Source organism: Phodopus roborovskii, unplaced genomic scaffold, assembly GCF_943737965.1.
Source record: "Phodopus roborovskii unplaced genomic scaffold, PHOROB, whole genome shotgun sequence".
NCBI classification, from domain to species: domain Eukaryota; kingdom Metazoa; phylum Chordata; class Mammalia; order Rodentia; family Cricetidae; genus Phodopus; species Phodopus roborovskii.
The window spans coordinates 242,296-267,731 of record NW_026126798.1 but is presented as its reverse complement, the minus strand read 5'-3'; the positions used below and the strand labels follow the sequence as shown (position 1 = coordinate 267,731).

The following is a 25,436-nucleotide window of genomic DNA, read 5'->3' as shown; positions in this document are numbered from 1 at the left end:
ATATCCCACAGCTCTTAATGGCAGAGAACTGAAGACTCACAGAGTCTGTTGAACTGAAGTTCTAAATAGTTTGGGAACTCTTGGTTAAGATGGAATAGATTCTATTGTTGGCAGGAGGGAAGCAGATGTAGGTTAGAAGCTAAAGGACAAACTTGGAATGGTTATTGTTTAGACATGAGGTATAAGTAAATATGGATGAATAAAAGTCTAGTCCTCAGTGAGGGAACAGCCTCAAGTAATTTTTTAAAGCTCAGCTTCTAATGACCTTATAGATTAGGTTGATAAGTGAGGTCATTTCCTCTTCCTTCTCCACCTAGCAGACCACAGATGTGTCCCAGCATGATTTGGCGAGTCATTGTGGGAGGCAGTGGTTGAAAATTCTTGGGACCTGCTGTGTTGGGTATGTCATTGGGCTTACTGTGATTTCTTGAATTCTTTTGTCTCCATAGACCCATCCAACCCAGACTGCCTTTTTGTCGAGTGTGGATGTACACACACATTTTTGCTACCAGAAGATGCTGCCAGAATCAATTGCAGTGGTGTGCGCACCCAAATATAAACAGTGAGTATATATAATTTAAGCCTAGACGGTACAAGAGCAAAATCCTCTATGGCTCAGAACACTGTAAAAACTAAGTAATATCCAGAAAGTCTTAACTGAGTGCTATAGAAGCCCCCTTTTAGGGTGAACATTCTAGCACCAGCTGCTCTTAACAGATGTGCTGACACCACTGCTCGTTTTCTAAGACAAAGCACAAAGAAGTGATCTCAAGTGTCAGAGGTTGAAGATATTCCACACAAGAAACTGCCTAAAGTGTCATTCTCAATGTCACCTTAGTCTGAATTCCTCAGCAGAGCTAGTGTTGGGAAAGCAATGAATCATCCTGTTTCTTTGAAAGAATTTTGTACCCTGGATAATGTCCCACAGGAATTAGTGGTCATAGGTTTGAGTGCTACCCCATTTATTCCTCACAGTGATTGGCCTGAACTGGATTGATTCTTCTTTGTGCTCAATTCTACTGTTAAGAATTTTATTATTAAGTCAAACTACAAGAAAGGGATCAAGAGAGAGAAAACCATAGAGAGAGATACACGTAAGGAGAGGAATGAGAAGGAGAGAAAAGAGAGGAAGAAAAGGGAGGGAGGACAATTAGGACTATGACAGAGAAGACATAGTCTAACAGAACTTCAATGATAGTGTTTACTAGGAATAGAAGGAAGACATATACATCATCTGTGCGGGAGGAAGAATTGTGCAGGTCAGAGCAGAGAGAGCAGGAGAGCAGGGGAATAAGTGTAGGTATGAAAGAGAAAGAAGAGAGGACATAGAGGAGAGGAGAGAGAGGGAGGAAAGAAAGGGGAAGGGGAGAGAAGAAGATGGAAAGAGGGAGAGGAGAGAGAGACGAATGAGTGTTGTGGGGATTTCTGTTTGACTGTGAGTCTGCCTTTCTCTTTTCAGAACAGGAATTTTCACACTGACAACTTTTGGATTAAAAGAAATATCAAGCTGCCCCAGGAGGGGCTTCCATCCCCATAATCAGGACTCAGCTCTTTTCTGTGTAGGTATCTGTATACAGGAGAAGAAACATAATAACATTGTGAGAATATCCAAACCCTGTCCCACAAAATTTATAAGAGCCAGGGATACAACCACAGAGATTCAAGGAAGCTTGAAATCCTGGAATCAGAATGCTAAGTCTAAGAGGTAGAACATTCTGTGTGTGATTATATGTATCATAATTAATATGTATATGCATTTGTATAGAATTTGGATCACACTCTGATCCTAAAGGGAAAATAACACTTGTATACATTTCAGCTCTTCTTTTAAAACGATATATAATTTTATATTTCATTATATTTATACCTGTACTTTCATTGTGTATCCTTTCAAAAATAGAACCTATTTTTATTTTAATTTGTTGTCTCTGTGGATTTTCACATGGGAGTTTAGTGCCTGTGTGGTAAAAGACGTTTGCAGATGCCCTAGATATGGAGCAAGGCAGTGAACACTTCCTACTTCCCTTCAAGAATAGTAGGTGTTGTTAAACCCAGCACTATTCTCAAGGCCCCACCTTGTAAGTCATGGTTCATACCAGGGTGATCAGTTTTTTGTAGCCAGAAACTTTCTACCAGAACTGTTCAAAATTACCTAGCTCCATTTTGGAGTACAGTAATGTTGTTTCTGAGATATTAAAAGATATTGCTCATTTTAAAAACGAATTATCTAGAACGGGAGTTCCCAAGTTGCCAATTGTAATAACCCCTTCCATGGTGAAAAACACCCATAACATAAGCTCTTGGGCAGTTGCAGTAGATCATCAATTTGAGGCTAATTGATGTTACATAATACGACTTTTAGACTGATGATTACCTATCATGTTGTAGACCCAGAGTGACCATCCCTGAAATGTCAGTAATGTCACCCTTACAATCTGATTAATGTAATGACTCCCCTCAAGGTCTATTGGGTCACCTTTGCCATCTGATGTACATTATGACTCCAATGGTGCACTGCACTTACACATCTCTAACAACAAACACAATAACAAAAACAACAACAACAAAAAAACTATTTGCTATGTGACTCTGGAAAATAGATGGAAAAGATCCTGAGATACACAGAGATGATTGACTCTAAACATGAGGCATGAGGAGAACTAGGGGGGAGTGTTGGGGACCAGAACTTTTGACATTACTTCTAATGACATCAAGATTTCACCACTTGGCTGAGAACTATCTGGCTGCAATGAAATTCTTCAATCAAAACTTACTGCTCGGGATGTGGCTCAGTTGTGATAGTGTTCCAATTTTAAGCATTAGTATCTGAAATCATTTCCCAGCACTGATGAAAACAGTTGTGCTTATGTTTGCCTATAATCCAGCACTGGGAACCTCGAAGCAGTAGAATAATGTCAGGATCCTTCTGGCTTAGCTAGGCTATGTGTGCTAGCCTATGTCGCACAAGGCCCTCTTTTGGTATAAATAAAATGTACAAGTTGTTTCAAAACTGATTTCCATTCCCTAACAATATTTCCCTTTTTCCAATTGCAGGACTGCCGTCATGTCACCATCCAAAACAGCAGGGTGACAATCACGGATTTGCGATGAGTAAATCCCACAGACCCACCTCAGTGGGAGCCTGTGTGTGTGTGTGTGTGTGTGTGTGTGTGTGTGTGTGTGTGTGGGGGTATTTTGTATATATGTGACTGAATGTATGGTGGTGTGTATCTGTGTATGTATGTTAACCTGTGTTATGTATGTTACATCTGTGTTAAGGATATCAATGGTATAGTATGTATTTATGGCACACTGTGTTCATTCACAGAGCCCAGATGAACTTAGTTCTACATTTCTGTTTTAGCAATTAGGAAAAGCTTCGATAAAACACAGAAGAGTGTGATACATAAAGTCAAGACCTCTTGAGTACAAACCCTGAGTCTAGATGTGAGATCATAGAAATTTATTTGATTTCAAGGTGAGGTGGCTATATTTTTGACTTGTCAGTAATATCTTTCTTCAATAATGCACAAAGTGAGAAATGTGATAAGGCAATATGGACAAAGCCATCAGCTTAATCACAAGTATGGCAAAGGAAACATAATCTGCAATATGTTTTAATTTATGACATTTGCTATATTCATGGCTGAATTTTGAGGTGAAAGATCATAGCTCTTTTGAATAAGTAGAGAAAAATTGATCTAATATTGCATTCTACTAGAATTACAATTCTAGATTGTGAATGTAATTTTCTGTTTTTTGTTTCAGCCTCTTGTATTTGTAATGACACCTGATGCTAGAAACCCTTTGACTAACAACATTTCCTGACTAAAACAGACTGTATGGAATATTTAACATAAAAGAGGGATGTGTATGAATTGAGAACAAAGAGTACAAAATGCAAGTTCTTAGAAATAATTTGATATTAGGAATCATTTAGAGATTATATATACTGTAAAAATGAATAAGACAATGTTTACATATTTTATGTCAACAAAGTATAATAGTACATCTTAGAACATGATGGGATTTCAAATTTAATAAAGATTCCTTTTATTGCATTGTAGAAACACAATGTTAGAAAGGATTTGAACATGACTGGTGGCCCCTCCTTACCTTGAGTACCACAGGGAAACCTTTTCAAGATGACAACCTTCCTGGTAAACATTTTATTCTTATGTCCATCCTTACTACAAATGTCCCTGATAGCGAAGCAAAATTTATTCCCATTACCCAGATATACAATCTTCTGGACCAGTTTTGATTTTCTGTGCAAATATTCAGCAATACATCATTTCTCTACATGAAATCTTACAGTAAATATATAGTTAGGTTATTTATACTTAGTAATTATACCCTCAGATGACATCTTAATTGTTTTCTTTTAAATTAGTCATATAGTCTATGAAAACTTTAGTAAATTCTATTTTCATTTTATATTTATATATTAGGAAGAGCTTTCTAAATCTACAGTCGTCACATATTAGACCAGTTGTCTTCCTATTCATCGTACTTACAAATTGTTCTATTTGACTGGCTTGCATTATGCATATAAAACTGTTTACATTTTATTTTCCTTTCATTTGAATTGAAATTATTCTATTATTGGGAAATGATATAACAATTAAGATTCCATAACTTAATCTGTTTAAGGTGTATTTCTTCTTCCAAAACAATTTGTATCATTGAAGATCATTCAATTAGTATTAGTAAATTAATAAATTACTAAAGGAATAACAGTACTTAATGAATGTATGATTTCTTCTAATGAGAAGATAATTGTCAAGGTACTTGTGGTCCAACTCTAAACTCTTGCTTGTTTGAATTTTTATGCATGTGTAGGTTAGATTGACTGATTGCATATCCAGTACCGAGGAGACCAGGTAATGGAGAAAGCAAAAGTGTTAGTTGTTGATAATAGCAGTTGACACAGCTTGTAATTAACTATGTGGTATTTGTAGATCTTCAAACAATATTAATTAGTAGGCACAAATTAATTACAAATTAACTAATAGGCATAAGTGAAGAACGATACTTTCACGATTGCTAAGCAATAGAGCTCACTCTCAGAATTAGTTACTACAAGTTCAGCAGGTTTAGTTATGCTCTGTGCAGCTGTGTCTTCCTATGTAAGTATGGCATAACATCTGGGTGAGTAGGTGTTATAACAGAACATAATACATCATATAATTTACTATAGTCAGTCTTTAGTGTCTGCAAGACCAATATCTTCATACATTTTTGTCTTCTGTACTCATTGTTTCACAGTTCTGAACTTCTGTGTAGACAAAAACATTATAGCATTCCTTGTGAGAGACTGTGAGCAGAAAGCAGATGTCCTGTGGACTGAGCAATGGATGTGAGACACATGATTAACTTCAGACTGTGTCTCCATCAGATCTGTTCATGCTCATTTTTCTCTGCAACCTGGTGCACTCTCAACTTTACATTAGTTCAAGTAATGTTCTGATAATCTACTTTTCCAAATTTGTACTGCATATGTAATAATACTAACCCAATTTGTAGGATAATAAGCATTCAACTCATGAACCAATCACTTTTATGCTACAAGTATGATGTTTGTTTTATTTAATTCTTTACATAAGATTTGTAGGATGATTGGCAATTGAATGTGACTTTCTCTAGAAGCTGGCATTATGGGCCCACAGATCAGTACACATAAAATAGATTATTCTGGAAAGATTCTTACTTAGGCTATGTACCTATATCTCAAGTGGTCATTAAGACAGATTGCATAGTTCATTCTTGAATTTATGTTTTATGTGAAGCTCCTATACATAATTTATTTTCATAAAAAGTAATGATTATCAAGAGTGTCTTCTATGGTAATTTGAAGCTTCTGGATTCTTTATCAGTTAAAATATGCTAATACACTACATACCTGAATATATAGGTATCATTTTAGAAATGTAATTTTTGGGACTTGCATTATAAGTTGATGTTTTCCCTGATGGTACTTTAGCTTTGCCAAATTATGTTTCTAATATATTTCTTTGGAATCTTATATGTATCATATTTTGTAAATAGGACATTCACTGTGATCTTCTCAGCCTATATCATACTGTATATTTAGCATCGTGTAGGATAAAAGACATAGAGGTTTATGTGACTCAGTAGGAGAAGTACTTACCTAATATTTGTAAGAATCTATATTTATTAGAAAATTTGTCAGAAAAATGGTAAATTATTAGAAATACCTGTGGTGTTCTTGTCTGTAGAAAGATTTTTATTTGTTTTAGGTGACTTCTAGTCTCATCATGAAACCCAGATTTGCCTCAAAATTCTGATGTGTTTATTTCCCCCTCTTGATTTATGTGGGATTACAGATATCTATGACTATGCCAGCAGAAAATTTTTCATAACACTGCAGTGAAAACATTAAAAACCAAACTTCCTAAGTCATACTTTCCACAACCACAAAATTTACAAAATGTAAATGTTTAGAGAATGGGGTTGGAGAACTCAGGTTTGTATTTGATATGATGTAGCCACCAGCAGTCAGCTACAGGAGGCAAACTCTATGTGGGGTACAAGGATACATGCTATGCTATAATAATAGTATATATTATCTGAACATAGAATGAGGTATATGGATGTTAGTGAGACATGTATTAGTGAAGTAGAGAAAATCAGAGGCATTAAAGTCAAATTTACCCACTTCTTAATTTTGTGTAAACTTCTACAGTGTTGAGACTGAGTTCACAGCTTACTGTCCTCAACCACTTCACAATTCTGAAGTTCTGTCTCATAAAGAAAGTTAGAAATTTTCAAGGAAAAAATGGAAAGAAGGAAAGTAAGGAAGGAATCTGATTCATAGATTATCTAATTATCTCATGTTATTAAGTAATTCTTTATAAGAACTATATATTTTTTAAAAAATTAACATTTTCTTCTCAAGTCAAAAACCATTTTCTAGTAGTTGTACCTAGACATCTGAGACCAGGAAGTGTTAAGTGCTACATAAGGTATATAGACAAAACAGCGCTTCTATTCAATTCAATCACTGTGTGTTTGTTCTAAAGTGACTTTTAGGATAAATACATCAGTTTTTCATAAAATCACTCTTCTGAACACTGGAAAGTATGGATGGCAGTGTCCTCAAATACTGGCAAGAAGAAGCAGTCATGTATTCCATGATTCAACAGGATTTATTTCTACCTTCCAGGCCCACCTTTGACAACTTGACTTTGGTTCTGCACATTTTAAAGGAAAGTAAGTGTGATACTTATTTTTCTCACTGTTGTCACAAATCCCATAATCGAAGCAGCTGGAGAAGAAGCGAAATTCATTTGGATCACAGTATATGGATAGTACAAGAGGAAACCAGTGAGTGGTGATTGATGTACAAGCCAATTACTCACAAAAATGCCAAAATTTAGTGGTGGGAGAGAATTGGACCTTGAATGATTTGGTATCACAAACCATTGAGATTCAGAAACCATTTTAGAAGAAGGTTAGGACGTGTGTAAGAGCTGAGACTGTAGACAAGGGTAACAGCAACAGCAAACATTTTTAGAAATGACAGAGCAAATGTGACCTGTACAAGACCTGCACAGAACTTTTCTTGTCAATGTTCCTCATGGATGATATGGGATCCAACCTGAGGGACAGTAGTCACTTAGTGATTGTTCAGAAATGGTTAGCATTTTCTTTAGTGGTGCAGTTCCTGACATAAATGCTCTTTTCTCAGGAAATGTCATACTGGACACTTAGGCAAGAAACTACAATTAGACTCAACATTATTATATTACAGAAGACATGAAAGTGGAAAGGAATGGTGGTTTCAGCAAGAGAGGGAGAAGTATGACAGTGGGCAGTGACAGTAATATCTAAAACTCATTATATAATCTCTGACACGGTCACACAATAAGAGAATAAAATAAGATGGGCTGATACTTTATTTAGATTCATTAAAGTTTGCCAGAGTATTCAGAAAGCTAAGTCACAAGCCATAGAAGTCAGGCACAGATCTTCAATCCCAGGAGTCAAGATTAAGAGATAGATGGATTTCTGTGAATCCAAGGCTACCAAGATCTATACAAGCTTGATCCAGTTCTAAAGAGGAACAATTGACACAAAGACAATCTCAGCACCAGGAATCATATGCCTTTAAACCCAGCACTAGAGTGGTATAAAGGATAGAAGTAGGGTCTTTAGTAGACTATCATGGACTTATTCTCTAGCCACAATGAGGATAGGAAGACCCTGAAGTCTCCATATTCTCTAGCCACACTGTGGATAAGTTATAAATAGTCTTAGGGTTGGTGTGAGCCAGAATAGCCTTCCATTCTGAGGTAGAAAAGAAGTAGTGTTCAGCTGCTTTGCTTTTCTGATCTTCATTTGAATTGTAACCCCAATATCAGTCTCTGGTCCTTTTATTTTTCATGCTACAGAAAGTGGGAAAGGGAGGAAGAGGGGAGTAGGAAGGCAGGAGTGGTGGAATGAAGGAAGGGCATCATGGGTACTGTTCTGTGTATAAAGGTCATGAACCAGATGATGATGGAGTCAGAAGGTCTTTCCTTGACCTCATGTACAGGTTCCTTGGAGTTGCTGGAGAGAGGAGGCCCAGCCATGCAGAGTAGATGCATACTGGTAGCAGATGGAGCCAGGAGGACGAGCCATGAAGAAGAAATGGATGCAGAGAGCTGATGGGGCCAGGAGGACCAGTGATGCAGAGAATTTTGATCCAAGGAGCCAATGGAAACTGGAGGACCAGCTAGGGTGGAGGTGTCAGTGGAAGAGATACATAGAACTGTTCAGTAACAAAGTATCCCAGACAGTCTCCCTCCAGTGACATAGATCTCCAACATGTCCACCCATATCTGGATGAGACTGATCATAGTGATGGTGTCAGTGTCCCCATTTACCTCATTATTGTACTTTCTTTTCTCCTGGCCTTTACAGCTAGGCATTTGTTATGTTGTCATCTGAGAAGAGCCAAAAATAATCTGGTTGTTTCCTACTTAACTGACTGAGTAAATTATGTTTTCATTTTCCCTTTATTTTACTAATGTTTTAGACTAAAATGTCTTCATACTCATCATCATCTTTGTTCTTCCATCTTCCTCATTGCTTGGAAGATACATATATGTGTGTGTGTGTGTGTGTACTATCTTATATGTTTGTGTCTGTCTGTGTGTGTATAATCTTATATGTGTTTATGCATATATGTATACATGTATATATATATATGTATATATATGTTTGCATTTGTAATCTTATGTTTCCATGTATGTTCTTGTGTGTATGTGTGTTTCCTAACACAGCTGAAAATCTCAGCCTTGCTTAAGTTTTCCTATTTCCCTTTTCTCTACTGAATTCCAATTTAAATAGACTATGATATATCATCCAGTGATAATTTTTTAAAAAATATGTATTTTTTTAAAGAGGGGGTTTCTTTGTGGAACTTGGATACCAGGCTTTATTCAAAGTCAAGAGTTCTGCCAGTCTCTCCCTTCCATGTGCTGGGATTAAAGGCATGTGGCACCTCTGCATGGCCTTTTTACATTTTTTTATTTATCTTTTACATTCCAATGCCATTACCTCCCCCCATCTCTCTCACAATTCACATCTGCTCCTCAGAGGGTAACACCTCCCCTAGTAAGCCTGCTAATTCATCTCACTGAGGCATGAAAATGGCACCTCCATACCATCCACACACCTGTGTCTCGTCTGAACAACTGATCTCTCCATAGAATGGGCTCCACTAAGTCTGTTTGTGTATTAGATTGGATCTGGGAACCACAGCCAGTAACCTCATATGTGTCCCATCCACACCATTGCCACCTTTGTTAAGGGAGTGTAGTTGGGTCTTAAGCAGATTCCCCTTTGTCAGACCAGAGTCAGTGATCACTCACTATCTTGTATCAGCTGATTCTGTGAGTTTCCCCTTCTCAGTCTTGACTCCTTTGTTCATATTATTTCTCTTCCCTCAATTCAATTGTACTCAGGTGCTTGACCCAATGATATTGAAGTGACCAGAGCCTCACCCAGCCATGAGAGGCTGCAGAAGACCCACCAAGGTGTAGGCCTCTGATTAACCAGCATGTACTGAGCTTTTGTCCAGCTTCTGACATTGCCTGACCTTGCTGAACCTTGCCCCAGTCACTAGGAAGCCCTGAGGCAAGTTAGCTGGGTGGGTCTGAATGTGCTTTATAGTATGTGAAGTACAGAGCATAGCAGACTCCATGGGAGGCCTCTAAACATGGCAACCATTTCTGCAGGGGTAGTTGGCCAATCAACACAGGACAAGTTGCCCAAGCCTGGAGTCACACAAATCCTCAGACTGTTGCAGACCCCAGACACTCCCCTTGGTCTACCCCAAAAAATCCCCTGCCCTATCATCCCTCTGGCTGCTTCTCAATCCACCCAATGTGTCAGATGGACAGAGGACAGAAATTAATATAGTTAACTTATTAATTAATTAAAACACTTTGCTTTTGCATCAGATCAGTTCTCTTGGTGATTTTTGGAGTCAGAATTTGTGCACAATAATTAGGTGTGGATTTATGCATCTCTTTCCATCTGTTTCTAGATTAGGGTTGTAGTTTCTCTGGGATTGTGGATTGTAGCCTGTGTATCATTTGCTTTTTGTCTGGTATCTTCTCATGAGTGAGGGGGGAAACAAATGATTTTTTCTAGTTTTGCTCACTTGCCTGCCAATTTTGGATAATTTTGTTTCTTAACATTGATAAGTAGTCCACAGTGTAAATGTACCACACTTTCCTTATACTTTATTCGATTGACAAACATCTAGGTTGTTTGCAGGGTATGGCAATTATGAATAATGTTGCTATGAACATAGTTGAGTAGTTGTCCTTTTTATGTGGATGTGCCGCCTTTGGGAACATGCCCAAAAGTGGTAATGCAGTATCTAGAGGTAGGTTGATCTCTAGCTTTCTGGGAAATCTCCACACTGATTTCCATACCAGTTGTAAGAGTTTGCATTCTTGCCAGCAATGGAGGACTGTTACACTTTCTTTTCATCTTCTCCAGCATAAGCTGTCATCAGTGTTTTAGCTCTCAGCCTTTCTGAGATTATTCTGGTGAGACTGTTCTGTTTATATCTCTACCCATTTTTAAAAATTAGATTATTTGGTGTTTTGATGCCTAGTTTCTTCAGTTCTTTGTATAATTTGGAGATTAGCACTCTATCAGATGTGGGGTTGGTGAAGATCTTTCCCATTCTATAGGAAACTGTATTATCTTGTTGAAGATGTATTTTTCTTTGCAGATGCTTCTCAGTTTCATGAGGTATCATTTATTAATTGTTGCTGTCAGTCTGTGCTACTGGTGCTCTGAGTCTGAAGTTGATTCTGGGCTGATGTTTCAGGACTACTTTTTAGCTGCTGTCCCTACATTCTTCATGCACCACAGTGAATTAAATTTCCCCTGTTTACATATTGTCTTCTTTGTTAAAATGCTATTTCTTGTTTCTACTTTTTGATTGAACTGCCCCTCACATAAAATTATACAGGGAAATTTGTAGTTGCTGAGCTAGTATAACACTGACAGAAGGTATACTCTCAGGAAAACACTTCCCAGTATGTATATTCACCCATTCCTCCAGTGCTCACTAGAATGTTCCCCCACATAACACCAACTATAAAAATAGGTATTGTACTGGCTCCATCTGTAGAGGGTCCCCCTCCCTTGCCTCTCCCAATCTTGTCCATGTTTCTGCCTCAGTTCTACTCCATCTTAGCCTTTGAGACAAGGTCTTTCCCCGAATCTCGTTCTTGCAGATATACTATACTCTCCCTTGTGAGTCAGGGAAACCCAAAGATCATTTTGTTTTTACCTTCTTGGCTCTGGAATAAGATGCCTCTTCCACTGTGCTGGATTTTTTCTAGATTTATGGGACAGAATTCAGATCACTGTGTTTACTTAAATTTTAACAATGATTTTAAAGTTATCATTTTAAAGTAAATAAATACATTTATTTAGTGTAGAGACAGGATCTCTCTTTGTAGCACAGATTCTTCTGGAAGTACATCTTCAGACCAGGCTGGCCTGGTACTCACAGAGAAATACCTGCTACTGCCTCCTAAGTATTGTGAATAAAGTTGTTTGCCACCACAATCTGGCTCCCGAAACAATTTTATTGACTTAGTCATCGTCATCTTCCCTGGCATGTTTATCTATTTTAAAACACATTAATGAAATAACTCTATTTCCCAAGTCATGTCCTTGTAATCATTAGCTTAAAGGTACAAACTGAAATCCTATTGATTTCCATCCTCTGCTTGTTACATGAGCAACCTATTTGGTGAGTATTAGCCTTTTGGAGGCACTGGAAATAGCCCTTATATGAGACAGCTATAGTAATTTTGCATATTCTATTAGCATAGATATGTATGAGTACTTATGGGCACATACCAGGAGTAAAATTGGTGAATCTGAGGATGCATGTATTATTAATTGGATGAATTTTCTCTAATATGTCATGAATTGATTATATAAACACATAACAAAAATATATGACATACCCACTCATTATTTTGGCAAATGTCAGCATTTTTATTATTAAAAGTTTGTGGTATCAACTTACACACTATTAAATAAATCTTAGTTAGGAACTGAGGGTGTAATCCAAATTTCTCCAGTGAATAATGGTATTAAATGAACATCGTACATACCTATGTATGTATATATTACATATATACATATGAGATTCTTTAGGCCTCAGAAAGTCATGCCCATTTAGAAATTAAATATTTAAACTTCTGTCTTTCTGTATTTCATACTAAAATATCTTAATTATATGGTTCCATGGGGTCTGTGTAAGTTCTTGTAAATCCAACCTTATCTGGTTGTGTTCAGATGATGAAACTGGAATCATTTATCCTCGCAAATATTCCCAGAGTCCCTCTTGTATTTTCTACAGTCTTGTCCATAGCTCATCATCACTCCCAAAGGACCAACATCTGGGAGTCAGTCACTGTCCACGGTGCTGTCAATAATGTGAAAAGAAGACGACTGTGCTTAACAATCTAAACATCATTGCATTTGTGTGTTTTGAAAATGCACCCACTGAAATTCTGATGTAACACCAAACCTCATTCAACAGGTATAAATGAAACATGACATTTGACATATTTATGTGAATGCACTTGCTGTTCTCCTTCATGAGGAAATGTTTATATGTTAGAGAAGGTGAGTGCAGTAGGGTTGGAGAAAGGATCGAGGGACTCATGAAGTAAGTGTTGGATAGATCCCTCTGTTTTTCAAATGTGGATCCAGGTACAGTAACACATACTTTCAATCCCAACACTGAGGAGGCTGAGACAGAAGGGCTATTATGTGTGAAGCATCCCTGGGATACACACTAGAGTGTAAATCTAGCAAGCTTAAACACAGCAACGCTTTGTCTCAGAACAAGTGAGAAAATCAACACTCTAGGTGGAACATAACAATGACATAACATAACAACTCCATTCTAAGGTGACCTCCCTTTACAAAATCATTTACCCAATCCCCACATTACGCTATTGACTCTGTGGGGCATTCATTCCATCCTCAATCAGGACACTCATAGGAAGCTAACCAGGCAGGGAAGTTAAAAATACTGGCTTAGCTGGGAATGGTTGGAACATATATGATTTTCAAGAATACAAACCTCAGAGAAGACCCAAGACTATGAGAAGTGAATTTGAAGCTGGGCTGAGGTGGAACATGCCTTTAACAATTGCAAGCAGGAGAAATATGCAGGCAGAAGTCTGTGAGATTCAGGGTAACTTAGTTTACAGAGGAAATTCCAGGACATCAGAGAAACTGATTCAAAGAGCATGAATGAATGAATGAATGATGAGAGAAGTCTACTTTGGATTAATAATAGATTGAGGTTTTATTTAGTAAGGAAAAAGTAGAAAACTGGAAGCAATCAGAATCCAGTGACGTTAATGTCAACATAAGGAGTATTGCTCCAAAGTTGTGGCTGGCCAACAAGCCCTTGTAAAGGAATACGTTTGTAAACTTGGGAGATGTTCATATACAAGCAAAATTATTCTCTTGGTTAATGTTTGTCTTATGGTTACTATTACTGTGTAATGACACCATGTCCATGGCAAGTCCAATAAGGAAACCATACAATTGGATGGGCTGGCTTACAGTTTTGGACATTCAATCCATTAGCATTATTGTAAGAATCATGGTGGTGTGCAAGCAGACATGGTACTGCAGGATCTGAGCATAATACATTTTGCAGCACAGGAAGCCAATCTAACACAACAGGCAGTATCCCCATCACAAGAAGCCTTAAACCAGCCAACCCCCTCCATTGACACACTTTCTGTAACAAGGCCAAACCCCCACAAACAAAAGATTCCCCAAAATGGTGCCACTTCCTTCGTGATTATGGGCGCAAATATATTCAAACTACCACAGTGCTAATTATGAACTTGAGTCTAGGATCACCTGGATGATGTGCATTCCAATGGGAAACCATCTTGATTACTTTAATTGATCTGGGAAGACCTGCCCATTTTGGTTCCCACTCTTCCCTGAAGCCGTGCAGGACTGCAGACAAGGAGAAAATGTTCTGAGCAGTGGTTTAAACTTTTTCTGTTTCCTGACTGTGGTGCAAAGGACCAGCACCCTCAAACTCCTGTAGCTCTGACTTTCCCTCATCCAACACTCCTAGTCACAATTGGTGAGACCTGGTTTAGAACTCCCAGTGCCTTTGCCTCAAGCCCTTTATATTCCATTTAGAATACACAGACCAGGGTGAGGTGGGATCTCCTTTTTAACCAGATTTTAACAAATATCCTTGATGTCAACAACCATCCTACCACCCACTCTTATTTAATTGTCTATTCCATCATTTCCTTTTGTAGTGTTGTCTGCTGACCCACTTCACTAAGTGGTGCTCTATGTCAGAAGGTTTAAGGAAATCTAGCTCTGAGTTTCTGAACTATGAATGAAGTCAAATTGGAAGCTGAAGAATTAATTTATTCGCTCTTTTATAGAATGGTCAAATCGTGTTGCTTTGCATTCTGTCTCTCCCCCTCTCTCATTTCATACACAGATCAGCACACAAAGTTGCTCAGATATACAGGGTGTGGAGAGGTACACATTCATGTGAACAAGGAAACACACAGAGTATACAGGTCTGTGCTGGTTTGTTTTTAATATCAACTTGACACAGCCACGTGTGAGCAAGGACAAATGACAAAATTGCCCCCCATCATATTTTCCTTTTTGCAAGTATGTAGAGCATATTTTCATTAATGATTAACATTGGCCTATACCACAGGGAATGATGACATCACTGCACTGCTGGCCCTGGTTTCTATAAGAAAGCAGGCTGAAACAGTGTTGGGAAGTAAGCCAGTAAGAGGTATTCCTCCATGATTTCCACATCAGTTTCTGCCTTGAGTACTTGTATTAGCTTCCCTTAATGATGGGCTCTAAATTGAAAGACCTTTCCTGCCCAATTTTGGTTTTGGCAGTGCTTTCTTTAATTTTTTTTTTTCACAATAGGATCTGTAAGACAATGCTGTCCATTGTACAATTCAAATTATCTTCTACCCCTGTTCAGTACAGATTTGTGAACTTTCGTGGCTTGTTGTTGTTTTATGACCATTTATTTCATTATTCAGGTTTTAATGTCCCTCTGTCATCTTAAGCTTCTCCATGTGGGAACCCTAGTGAAACTTTCCATGCATTCTTGTTCATTTGGCATCCCCTAATGAGTCCTTAGTTTCCTTGAGCTTAATTTGTAAACCTCACCAGTTTGTGGAGATCTGGGAATTAATGTGTTGGCTTTGCCTTTGTGCACTTTTCTTAGACTCAGGGAGAAACTTGATGGCTGCACAAGTCTCTCAGCTCGCATGAGCAAGCAGTCAAAATGCACCAGATGTTGGTATAAATGTGCAGTCTTTGAGTATAAGCCTTACAGTGGAATTACTGTATCTCAAGGTAGACTGATGCCCATTTTCCTTCCTAGTTGGCGGTATATGCTTTCAGTCCCACCAGCAATGTAGGTGTGTTGCCCTTGTCCAAATCCTCTCCAACAAAAACTGCCATTGGTCTTTTTTTATTTAAGCCATTCTGACAGGGGTAAGATGGTATCTCAGAGTGGCTTTGATTTGCATTTTTCTGATGCAAATATAAACCAGCTGCATATAAAACCAGCCCCTCTTTCTGTTCTGACTTCCCTGTGATAGACATTGTTTTCTGCAGTGATTATGTACTGGATTCCTCAGCCATTCTAGACTCAAATTTCACTTCCCATAGGACCACTCTTTCCACCCAGTCTCCTTCCTTCTCTTCTATTTTCTTTTTCTTTCATGTGTATTTTTTCTGGTTGTTTGTACATGAACCAAATGCATGTCTTGTGCCGATGGAGTTCAGAAGAGATTTTCAGTTCACCTAGAACTGGAGTTATAGATTGTTGTTATGCAACAGGTGATATCTGGGTGTTGATCCTAAGTCTTTTGAAAGATCAGCCAGTGCTCTTAACTTCTGAACCATCTTTCCTGCCCCCGCTCTTTGCTATGATAAAAATATGACAAGAAAAGTGAGTATTTCCCTAGACATTCAGAAGAGCTCTTCACATGAATATTTTCTTTATTTACAACAGTGTAACTAATTGTTTGAGCATTTTGATCATATTCACACCTCATCATTAACTCCACTCTCACCTCCCTACTTACCCAACTTGAAGATTTCGTCATCTTCTTCTTCTCCTCCTCCTCCTTCTTATTCTTCTTTTCCCCTACATCAAGTCCAGACTGTTTGAGCAACTACTATTGGGAATGACATCTTCCCTTGACTTTGTTTAAAGAGCATTCATGTCATTGAAGAGAACTGACCCTCTCGTAGCAGCCAATAACTTCTCATCTAGGAATTGGATTGTGTGCCTACCTCACCGCTCCATGCTAGGATTTTGTGTTATTTGAGCTTGAATAGTTCTTATTCACACTTTCACAATTGCTCTGAGTTCAACTGTACAACATCTGTGCTGAGTCTGGAAAATTCTTTTCTTCATGTGATCCATCACTTCTACACTTACATTTTTTCTGCACCTTACTCCAAGAAGACCCCTGAGGCTTGGGGCATGGGGTGTGATAGGTATATCTAGGGAGATATGTGTTTATTGTTAATTTTATTATCATACACATTTGTTTCAGAGGCTGTTCTGGAACTAGCTCTTGTTCCAGAGGCTGGACTTGAACTCATATAGATCCTCTTGCTTCTGCTTTATGAGTGATGGGATTAAGTTGTGCACCACCAATGCCTGTCCTGCAAGTTTTTCAAGACACTTTTGATTCTCTTTTTTTTTTTTTCTTCAGATCTTGGAGTGTGGATTCTCCTGTGCTTGCTTCACACGATGACTTAACAGCGCTGCTTAACAGATGATACCCAGCTTCATCCCTGCCCTCAAAAATACAAGACACAGATTATGAACTTTTTGGCTGTGATTTTGCACTTGATTCAAACACTGGCCTCAGAACAGAGAGGACTGGTAAGCAGTCCTGGAGGAATTTGATTGAGGAGAACATGGATACAGTGGCAGCAGCATCTGTCAGGTTGGTTGGTTTAATTAATGTGTTTGGGTGTATGCATGTGTTGTCACCATGTCATGTATGTGGAGGTCAGAAGAGAACTTGTAATAGTTGCTTCTTTGATCTCTCATTGAGTTTAAGACATTAAGCTCTGGTTTTCAGTCTTTGTGCCTGGCTCCCCTACCCACTCACTCATTGTGCTGTCTCCATTCTTTTATTTTAGCAATGACACCAGAAGCCATTTGAGAACAGAGTCTGACATCAGAACTTATTTCCCTCAATTTATTTTGTTATGCCCCACAATGTTGTGGATGGAACCCAGGTTTCCCACTTGATGGGCAACAGATGTACTACTGAGATTGAGCTCTCCTGCAGCTCAATACTGGGCAGTCTACTGGGCAAACCCTTCCTGCATTGAAGAAGTAGACACACCGGGAATAGAAATCGCATGCTAGGGCACATGCATTGCTTTTGTCACTAGGTGACACTACATTTAGTATTTAGAGTCATCAACAGTAGGGGCTTTTACATATAAAATGCGTAGCTTAAGGTCCGTTTTTCTAATTCCATAGCCTTTAAACCTGAGGAAGTCATTTTTCAGGCTGTCCTGAACCCATGTTGTCTACAAAAGAGCTTCTGGAGATTGTTTTTCCCTAGACTGTGTCTCATTATATAGTTCAGATTGTCCTGGAACTCACTATGTGTTGCCTGGAATAGTTTGAACTCAAAGCGATCCACCTGCCTCTACCACAATACCAGGTTTTTATTTTAAGTCAATATTTTAAATTACCTGGTGTCTTTCTTTGGATTGACCCTATTGAGTGAAATTGGTTTTGTTTTCTATGATAGGCTCACATAAATTTGAATATTTTTGGCTTTGGTAGTCATTCCTGAGACACCAGAGTACTTTCCAAGGGGTCTCATATAGGCTGCAAGAGCATGCACTCATTTCATTCTTGTATCCCTATTTCTGAGAAGCTCAGTTTCAGAGAAGTAGATGATGGCTGCAGGCCTCACATTTCCCTGTGCATCCTTTCTTGGTGGTTCATGATATTGGCAAATGAGAGAGAAAGGAGTAGAAGCACAAACTAAACTTTTCCTGTGTTGCTTGTGTCCTGACATCTAGCTGGAATGAAGACAGATACCCCCCCCTTCAGGTTCAGAAGACCAGGAGCTACTTTAGTCTACCTCTGTTCGGAAAAGAGGCCTCAGCACAGCTGCTTGCAACAGTTTATAAGACACATGCTTTCTGAGAGGCAGGGATAATTTTAGATTCTCCTACACTCCTTGTCCTTTAATGTGGAACATGCAACCTACTATATAACAAGGATTATAGAATATATCCAAAAGCAATATAGATGAAAATGTACAGATGCAGGAAACTTCATGCTAGACTAGGACAAGTCAGTACCATGAGAGGCAGGATACTGCAGATTAGACCAGGATGGGACAATCTATGAGACACAGGAAACCGCAGATTGGACAAAGGGAGAACAGAATCATCAGATGCAGGAAACTGCAGTCTAGACCAGGAGAGAAAGAACCATAAAATGTAGGAAACTTCAGGTTAGATCAGGAGAGGACAGAACTGTGGATGACCTAGCTTTCTGACCTGGAATAAAGTCCCATAAGTTTCTATGACAGACACCTCAAACTACTTAGAGGGAAAAAAATGGCGCAGTGGGTGAACACACGATCCACAAAATGGGCTAAAACCATGGTCTTTCTTTTCACTGGGAGCCACACATATAAAGGAAGCACATGATAATTGCTGTGCTTAAAACCACCCCAGTATCACAGCAAACGTCCTGCTTAGTTGCCAGATAAGCAGTGGTCTGTGAGATTAACTCTAGCAACTTTCAATGTACTAGGAATGTGTTCTGTTACAAGCTCACTTCCTTCTCTCCTTTTTGCCTTTTATTTGGAGGCCAGGGTAGGGTGTCCAGACTAGCCTTGAAGATGAAATCTCCCTGCCTCTGTCTATCATGTAGGTGGCATAACAGGTCTGCATCACCAGGTCTAGCAGCAATTATCTTCTGGCAGCTCTGAGATCTTTCCCTGAAGATGTTGCACATGGAAGTTGCCACCACTGAGTAATACTAACCATCGAAGCTTCAAGGGTCTTAAGGATGATACTTCAGTAGACCACTAGAGGACAATGTAGAATCAAAAATGACAGAGTGGTTGGTGCCCTCTTCCTGAGTCAGGGATAACTACCCTGCCTGTTCATATCAGGATGACCCACTATTTCTGAGCATCACAGCTGGTTCTTGTGAGAAGGAGATGTGGGACTTCAGATCACAGATATTTCTGTGTCAATACTTGAGATGAATTTTGATTTAATGCCTCAACAGAACCAGATGGCTTGAATGAGACATAGGGAAAAAGGAGAGGGAAAGGAGAATAGATATGGTTATAGATAATATATGATGGGAAATGTCATTCTGTATATATGTTTCTCATACTGGTCAATGAATAAAGCATTGTTGGCCAATAGGAAAGGAAGATAGGAGGGGCTAGGAGAGAAGAAGGAAATAGGAAGTAGAGAGAAGAGCCAAGATGGAGAGTCTGGAGAAAGCAGTATGCTGGCTGGCTCCCCCGATAAGAGAAATACATAGATCAGCAGAAATGGGTTAATACTTAAGATAGAGCTAGTGTGTGAGCATGTGGAAGTTCGCCGATAACTTGCAGGAGTCAATTTTCTCCTCCAGCACAGGTTCCAAGGATCATTCTCAGGTCTTCAGATTTGGTGGCAAGTGCTTTGACTTACATAATGCTTAAATGACTTTGACCTCTCCCATAGACTCATTCCTTAGAATACTTGTTCCCAGTTGGCAGCAGTTTTGGAGAGGTCATGAAACTAATAGGGACAAGGCTATAGAGAGAAATTATATCATGGGGTGGGCTTTGATAATTTACACACTTGACCCATTCCAGTTTAGTGTCTGCTTGCTATGTGAGGGTATAGTGTGGTCTCTCAGCCTCATGCTCCAGCCACTGGCTGCCATTCAGCCTCTGCCATTATGGTTCGCTCTCTCTGGAACTGTAAGCAAAAATAAGTTTCCTTCTTCTTCTTGCTTTTGGTCATGGTCAGAGCAAGATCATTTGGTTTTTGGCCACTGGGTTGCATCCCTTTGTAGTCACAGAGTCCTCCTAAGTCATCCAGTCTGCAGATTTCAATACATCACAATCCTTACAAGCTAAGCTTAGCCGTCTTTCCTCAGTGGGCTGTTTAGAGTGACAAGTAATTGTGAAGAGTAGAGAATGGAGATTTGTTCTGTGTGTCACACTGTGCAGAGAAACAGAGGTCCATTCACACTCAAGTCCATAGTTCAGGAGTCCTGAAGTGTGATTGATATTTAAATGGAGGGCAAGAGGCAAGTATAACTAAGCAGTTATGGCCAAGAGTCCCACCTATCATTGACTCCTCATTAGCTTATTTTGGATTGTCTTATAAGGTAGTCTCATATGTTTCTGGAAATATGCAAAATGTCTTTTCATGAGGCAATTTCTCTTCTGGTTGGTCAATGCTTTGGCCTTTCTTTCCTCCAAGATAAGTCTCTGAGGAGATTCAAATTGCTTCAATTAGTTTGTTTCAATACTCACTAGCCAAATGGAGTGACATCATGGGTATCTTTGGACCTTCTTGGCTCCTGCCTGGATGGTGAAAAACACCAATGTGGCTGCTTCGGAGGGCATCAGTTTACACAGCTCGGAGAGCATTTTGCGGTTTTGATAATCAAAGAATTGATGTGTGTGTGTGTGTGTGTGTGTGTGTGTGTGTGTGTGTGTGTGTGTGTGTGTGTGATGGTTTAGTATGCTAGAATTTCAAATATATAGCACAGTTTGTGTTGAGGTAGGAGTGTGGGTGCCATAGATACATTAGAAATGTTCATTCTGAACATTTTCCTATGGATAAGAGAGGGGGAAAATCACAATAAAAGAACACAGTTTTTCCTTGTTTGAAAGTCTCTCCTCACATGCTGTAAACCTAAAGTTCCTCTTATTCCATCCTAGGGATATTCCTTAACAACCTTGAGTCAGCAGGGGTCAGCACTTACTTCCTTCTCTCTTTCTTTTGTGAGACAGAGTTTCTCTGTTCTGGAACTTGCTCTGTAGACCAGGCTGGCCTTGAACTCACTGAGATCTACCTGCTTCTATCCACTGAGTGTTGGTAAGCATGTCCTTTTTTTCCAAAGCTACTAGGCAGAATTTCTATAACTGGAGTCTCCTTCCCACAAACCATAACAAACAGAACAATGAATAAGTAAGATAAACAAATCAGCAAAGTCAAAGGCAAACATTCAAAAAAACCTCCTCAAACAATACATACCTTCCAAACAATGTTCCACTTCCAATCTTCCACACCAAAAATAACAACCAACAAAAGGAAACACAGAGTGGGCAGAGATATTTTCACATGATATCAAGGGCAAAATAGCTTGCCAAATCTTTCATAGCAGGGCTCATACTTGGGATCAGAATAATAAGGACCCAGACAAGAGGACATGAGCTTGAGGCTACTCTACTTGACTTGTATCAAGAAACCCAAAGTAATGAATCAATGAAACCAAAACTTCTTTCTAATGAAAGCATCCAAGCAAGTAAGATTGCATGGGGCAAGAGAGATGGCGAGTGGTAAAGAGCTTTGGTCACTGTACCAGAGCACCTAGGTTAGATTCTCATCACTCACATGGTGGCTACCAACCATCTGTAATCCAGTTCCAGGGGCTCTAACGCCTGCTTTTGGCCTACTCATTCACTAAGCATGCATATGGTGTGTGTGTGTGTGTGTGTGTGTGTGTGTGTGTGTGTGTGTGTGTGTGTGTGTGTGTGTGTGTACTGGCAGCACAAAGAGAAAACCTAAGGAGAAAACTCACATATACATTTTAATTACCAAAAACTAGAAAAATGGGTGAGGTTATTGATTTTTGTTACTGGGGAAGTTGAGTATCCTAGTTGGTTAGATCGTCAACAACAATGTAGTTATTTGGGAAGAGGAACTTGACTTGAGAAAATACCTCCATCTGGTGTGTAGGAAAGTCTGTTGGGCATTTTCTCGGTTAAGTATTCATGGGGGCAGGCCCAGCCCACAATGATTGTGGTCATCCCTAGGATGGTGGTCCTGGGCTTTATAAAAAAGCAGGCTGAGAAAGCCATGATGAGTGAACCAGTAAGATGTACCCCTCCACAGCTCCTTCAGCTTCTGTCTCCATGTTGTTGCTAGACTCTATGCCCTGAATTTCCTCAGTAGTGTGACCAGAGAAATTGACCCTTTCTTTCCCAGATTGAGTTTGGCCACAGCAATAGAAATCCCAACTAAGACACTATGACTTACACATTGCAGTCTTTAGTCTTGTTAGTAAAATAATTCAGAAATAGACTCAGAAGGGAGCTTGTGGACAATTTTAATGTAGTTTGAAATGAAAACAACAGGGCAGGCAAGCTGTAAATCTTGGCAAATGCCTGGTGAAGGGAAATAGAGGAGGAAGAAAGAGAGCCATATTGTTTGTAAGCAGTGACATGGGAAATAAACAGGTGCATGGGGAGTGGGGGGAAGGGAGAAGGATTCTAAGAAACAGAGTGAGAAAGCCCAATGTATCCAGGAAAGCATACTGTCTTAGTTAGGGTTTCTATTACTGTGAAGAGAATCCATGACCACAGCAATTCTTAACAAGGTGGTAACTTACACTTTCAGAGGCTCAGTCCAATATTAAAATGATAAGGAGCATTGTGGGAAGCATGATGGCATGAAAGGAGACATGGTACTTGGGTACATCTTGGCTTGCAGGAAAAAAGAAATTGACTGAGATGCACTGGGCAGTATCTTCAGCTTAGGAAGCATCAGAACACAACCCATAGTGAGATAATTCCCCTAACAAGTCATACCTACTCCAACAAAGTCACATGTCCTAAGAGTGCCACTCTCTATGAGCTTCAGACTACCACCCATGCCAAGGCAGTGGGCAGCACCAGAAAGAAAAGGAGATTGAAAAAGGAAGAAACAGGTAGGTTTTTCCGAGTGCCTGCACCGAGGAAGAGTCCTGGGAAGGTATTATAACTCTCCTGAATTCCCTATTCTGCCATTTCCATTCCAGACAGTTCTACCTGGTTAAGGGCCAGATACCAAATCTCACTGCATTTCTATTTTCCCTGAATATTACCTAGTGCATGGTACAGAACTTCTCAATAGCCAGTTAGAAACACTTCTGTTCTTTATGTTCCCACAGCATCCAGGGCTGACCCCGTGACTGCTCCAATGCTCAGCATGACAGCTTTCTTTCTGGCTCAGCTACTGTCGTGACTGGAATGGAAGAACAGACAGACATTGGTTTGGTTCCCATTATGCATACCCGTAGTATTATAATAGTTTATGAAACTGTTTTATGAAATTTGAATTAAGTTTCCATTTTGGATCACAGGAGAGCTAGTCAATGAATGATATTCTGATAGAAACAAGGATAATTCTGCCTGAAGTTTTATCTATATTTGCTCCATTCACGAGCTGCTTTGGTTCTGAGTTTAAATGGGCATACTGTGCATGGTGGCTCTTTCCCTTGAAGTTTTTGAGTGGAGAATGAAACTTAACATTCTCTTACTCTTGTGTCTATTCACTTTACCTATAGGGCATCTGATATGCACAGGACAGCCACTACCAGAGGAAAATCATTTCTTTGGTTTTTCAAGACAAGGTTTCTCAGTGTAATCCTGGCTGTCATAGAGCTCACCCTGTAGACCAGGCTGCCCTCAGACTTAAAGACTGGCCTGCCTCTGCCTCTGGAGTGCAGGGATGAAGGTGTGTGCTAACACCTCCTAGCAGGAGGGAAAACTCTTAAAGTGGACATGAGTACACAGTTGGAGAAAAGAATATCTAGGAATGGTGGTTCAGACCTGTAATCCCAGCACTGAGGAGGCTGAGGCAGGATCATAGCCTGGGCTACATACATAGTTTCAGGCCAGCCAGGACCTCAGAGGGAGACTCTGATGTGTGGGAGATGAAGGGCTTGGGGTTGATGGTGTGTGCTTCAGTCTTTAAACTAAATAAAGGTATAAAGGTGTTTATTTTAACAATATAATTGCAAATATTCAAAACTCTTAAGGCCAACAGAAATTAAATCACAGCACCACAACCAAGTTTTCAGAGAAAAATGTGGGACTCAGATAAAAGTGCTTTGGATGGTTATTGCAGTCTCTCAATCCTGTAGGAAACACAGGAAGAAGTGTGGAACTGGCAGGGGTTCCTGCCTGGCAGAAAATATTCGTGGTTCTTTCTTGTTAATGTGGGTTTAAGCTCAGGGTGAGTTTAAATTCAGAAGACACAAATAATTTGGAGGAGGGAGGTCCAGCCTTGTGACCCACCTACAGAAGCATTAGTTCTTGGTAGGTCAGACTGTGTCCTCAGCTAGCCAATGGGCTGACAGTGTACACTTTTTAGGGCTAGCTGGAGTTTGCTGTGGTAGGAACAGCCTTGGAAAGTGCCTGGAACCTGGTTTGGAAGACAGTGCTAGAGATCTGCAACTCTGGGTGAAGCCACACATAACAACTTTATGCCTCATATATTTCACTCATAACTTTTATTTTAAAAATGACCCTGAGGTACCAGGAGGATGATGGTGGTTTATGTAAGGTCAAAAAAACCAAGAAGGCAAGCAACCACTTTTCTGGTACTCAACTGTGCCAACCTTGCTGCTGATATTTGGGAGCTAACAGGCTTCTCCCGCCTCCCTTCCCACTTCCCTTTTCTCTGAGCCTGTGCTTGCAGGCTGGTCCCCACCTGTTTAGTCCTGCTAGCAGCAGGACCCAGCTTCTCCATCTAACCAGCCTCCAATGCATGTGTGTCCTTGTTAGCCCATCCTTCTTTCGTCGACCTGGCTGTAAGTACATAGAGGTTTGAAGTGCCAGAGGCTG

At 39.5% G+C, this 25,436-nt stretch overlaps 1 long non-coding RNA gene across 2 annotated transcripts in view; it reads left to right on the top strand.

The window, feature by feature from the left end:
* Window positions 1-447: 447 nt before the first annotated feature.
* LOC127214597 (uncharacterized) overlaps window positions 448-25,436 on the top strand; it is a 249,131-nt gene continuing 224,142 nt past the window's right edge. Inside the window, exons 1-3 of one of the 2 annotated variants that reach the window (XR_007833877.1) lie at window positions 448-562; window positions 1,460-1,559; window positions 3,055-3,124. This is a non-coding gene — a long non-coding RNA (uncharacterized LOC127214597). Of the gene's footprint in view, window positions 563-1,459; window positions 1,560-3,054; window positions 3,125-25,436 lie in introns of those variants that run through there. The other variant, XR_007833876.1, reaches the window with a different exon arrangement.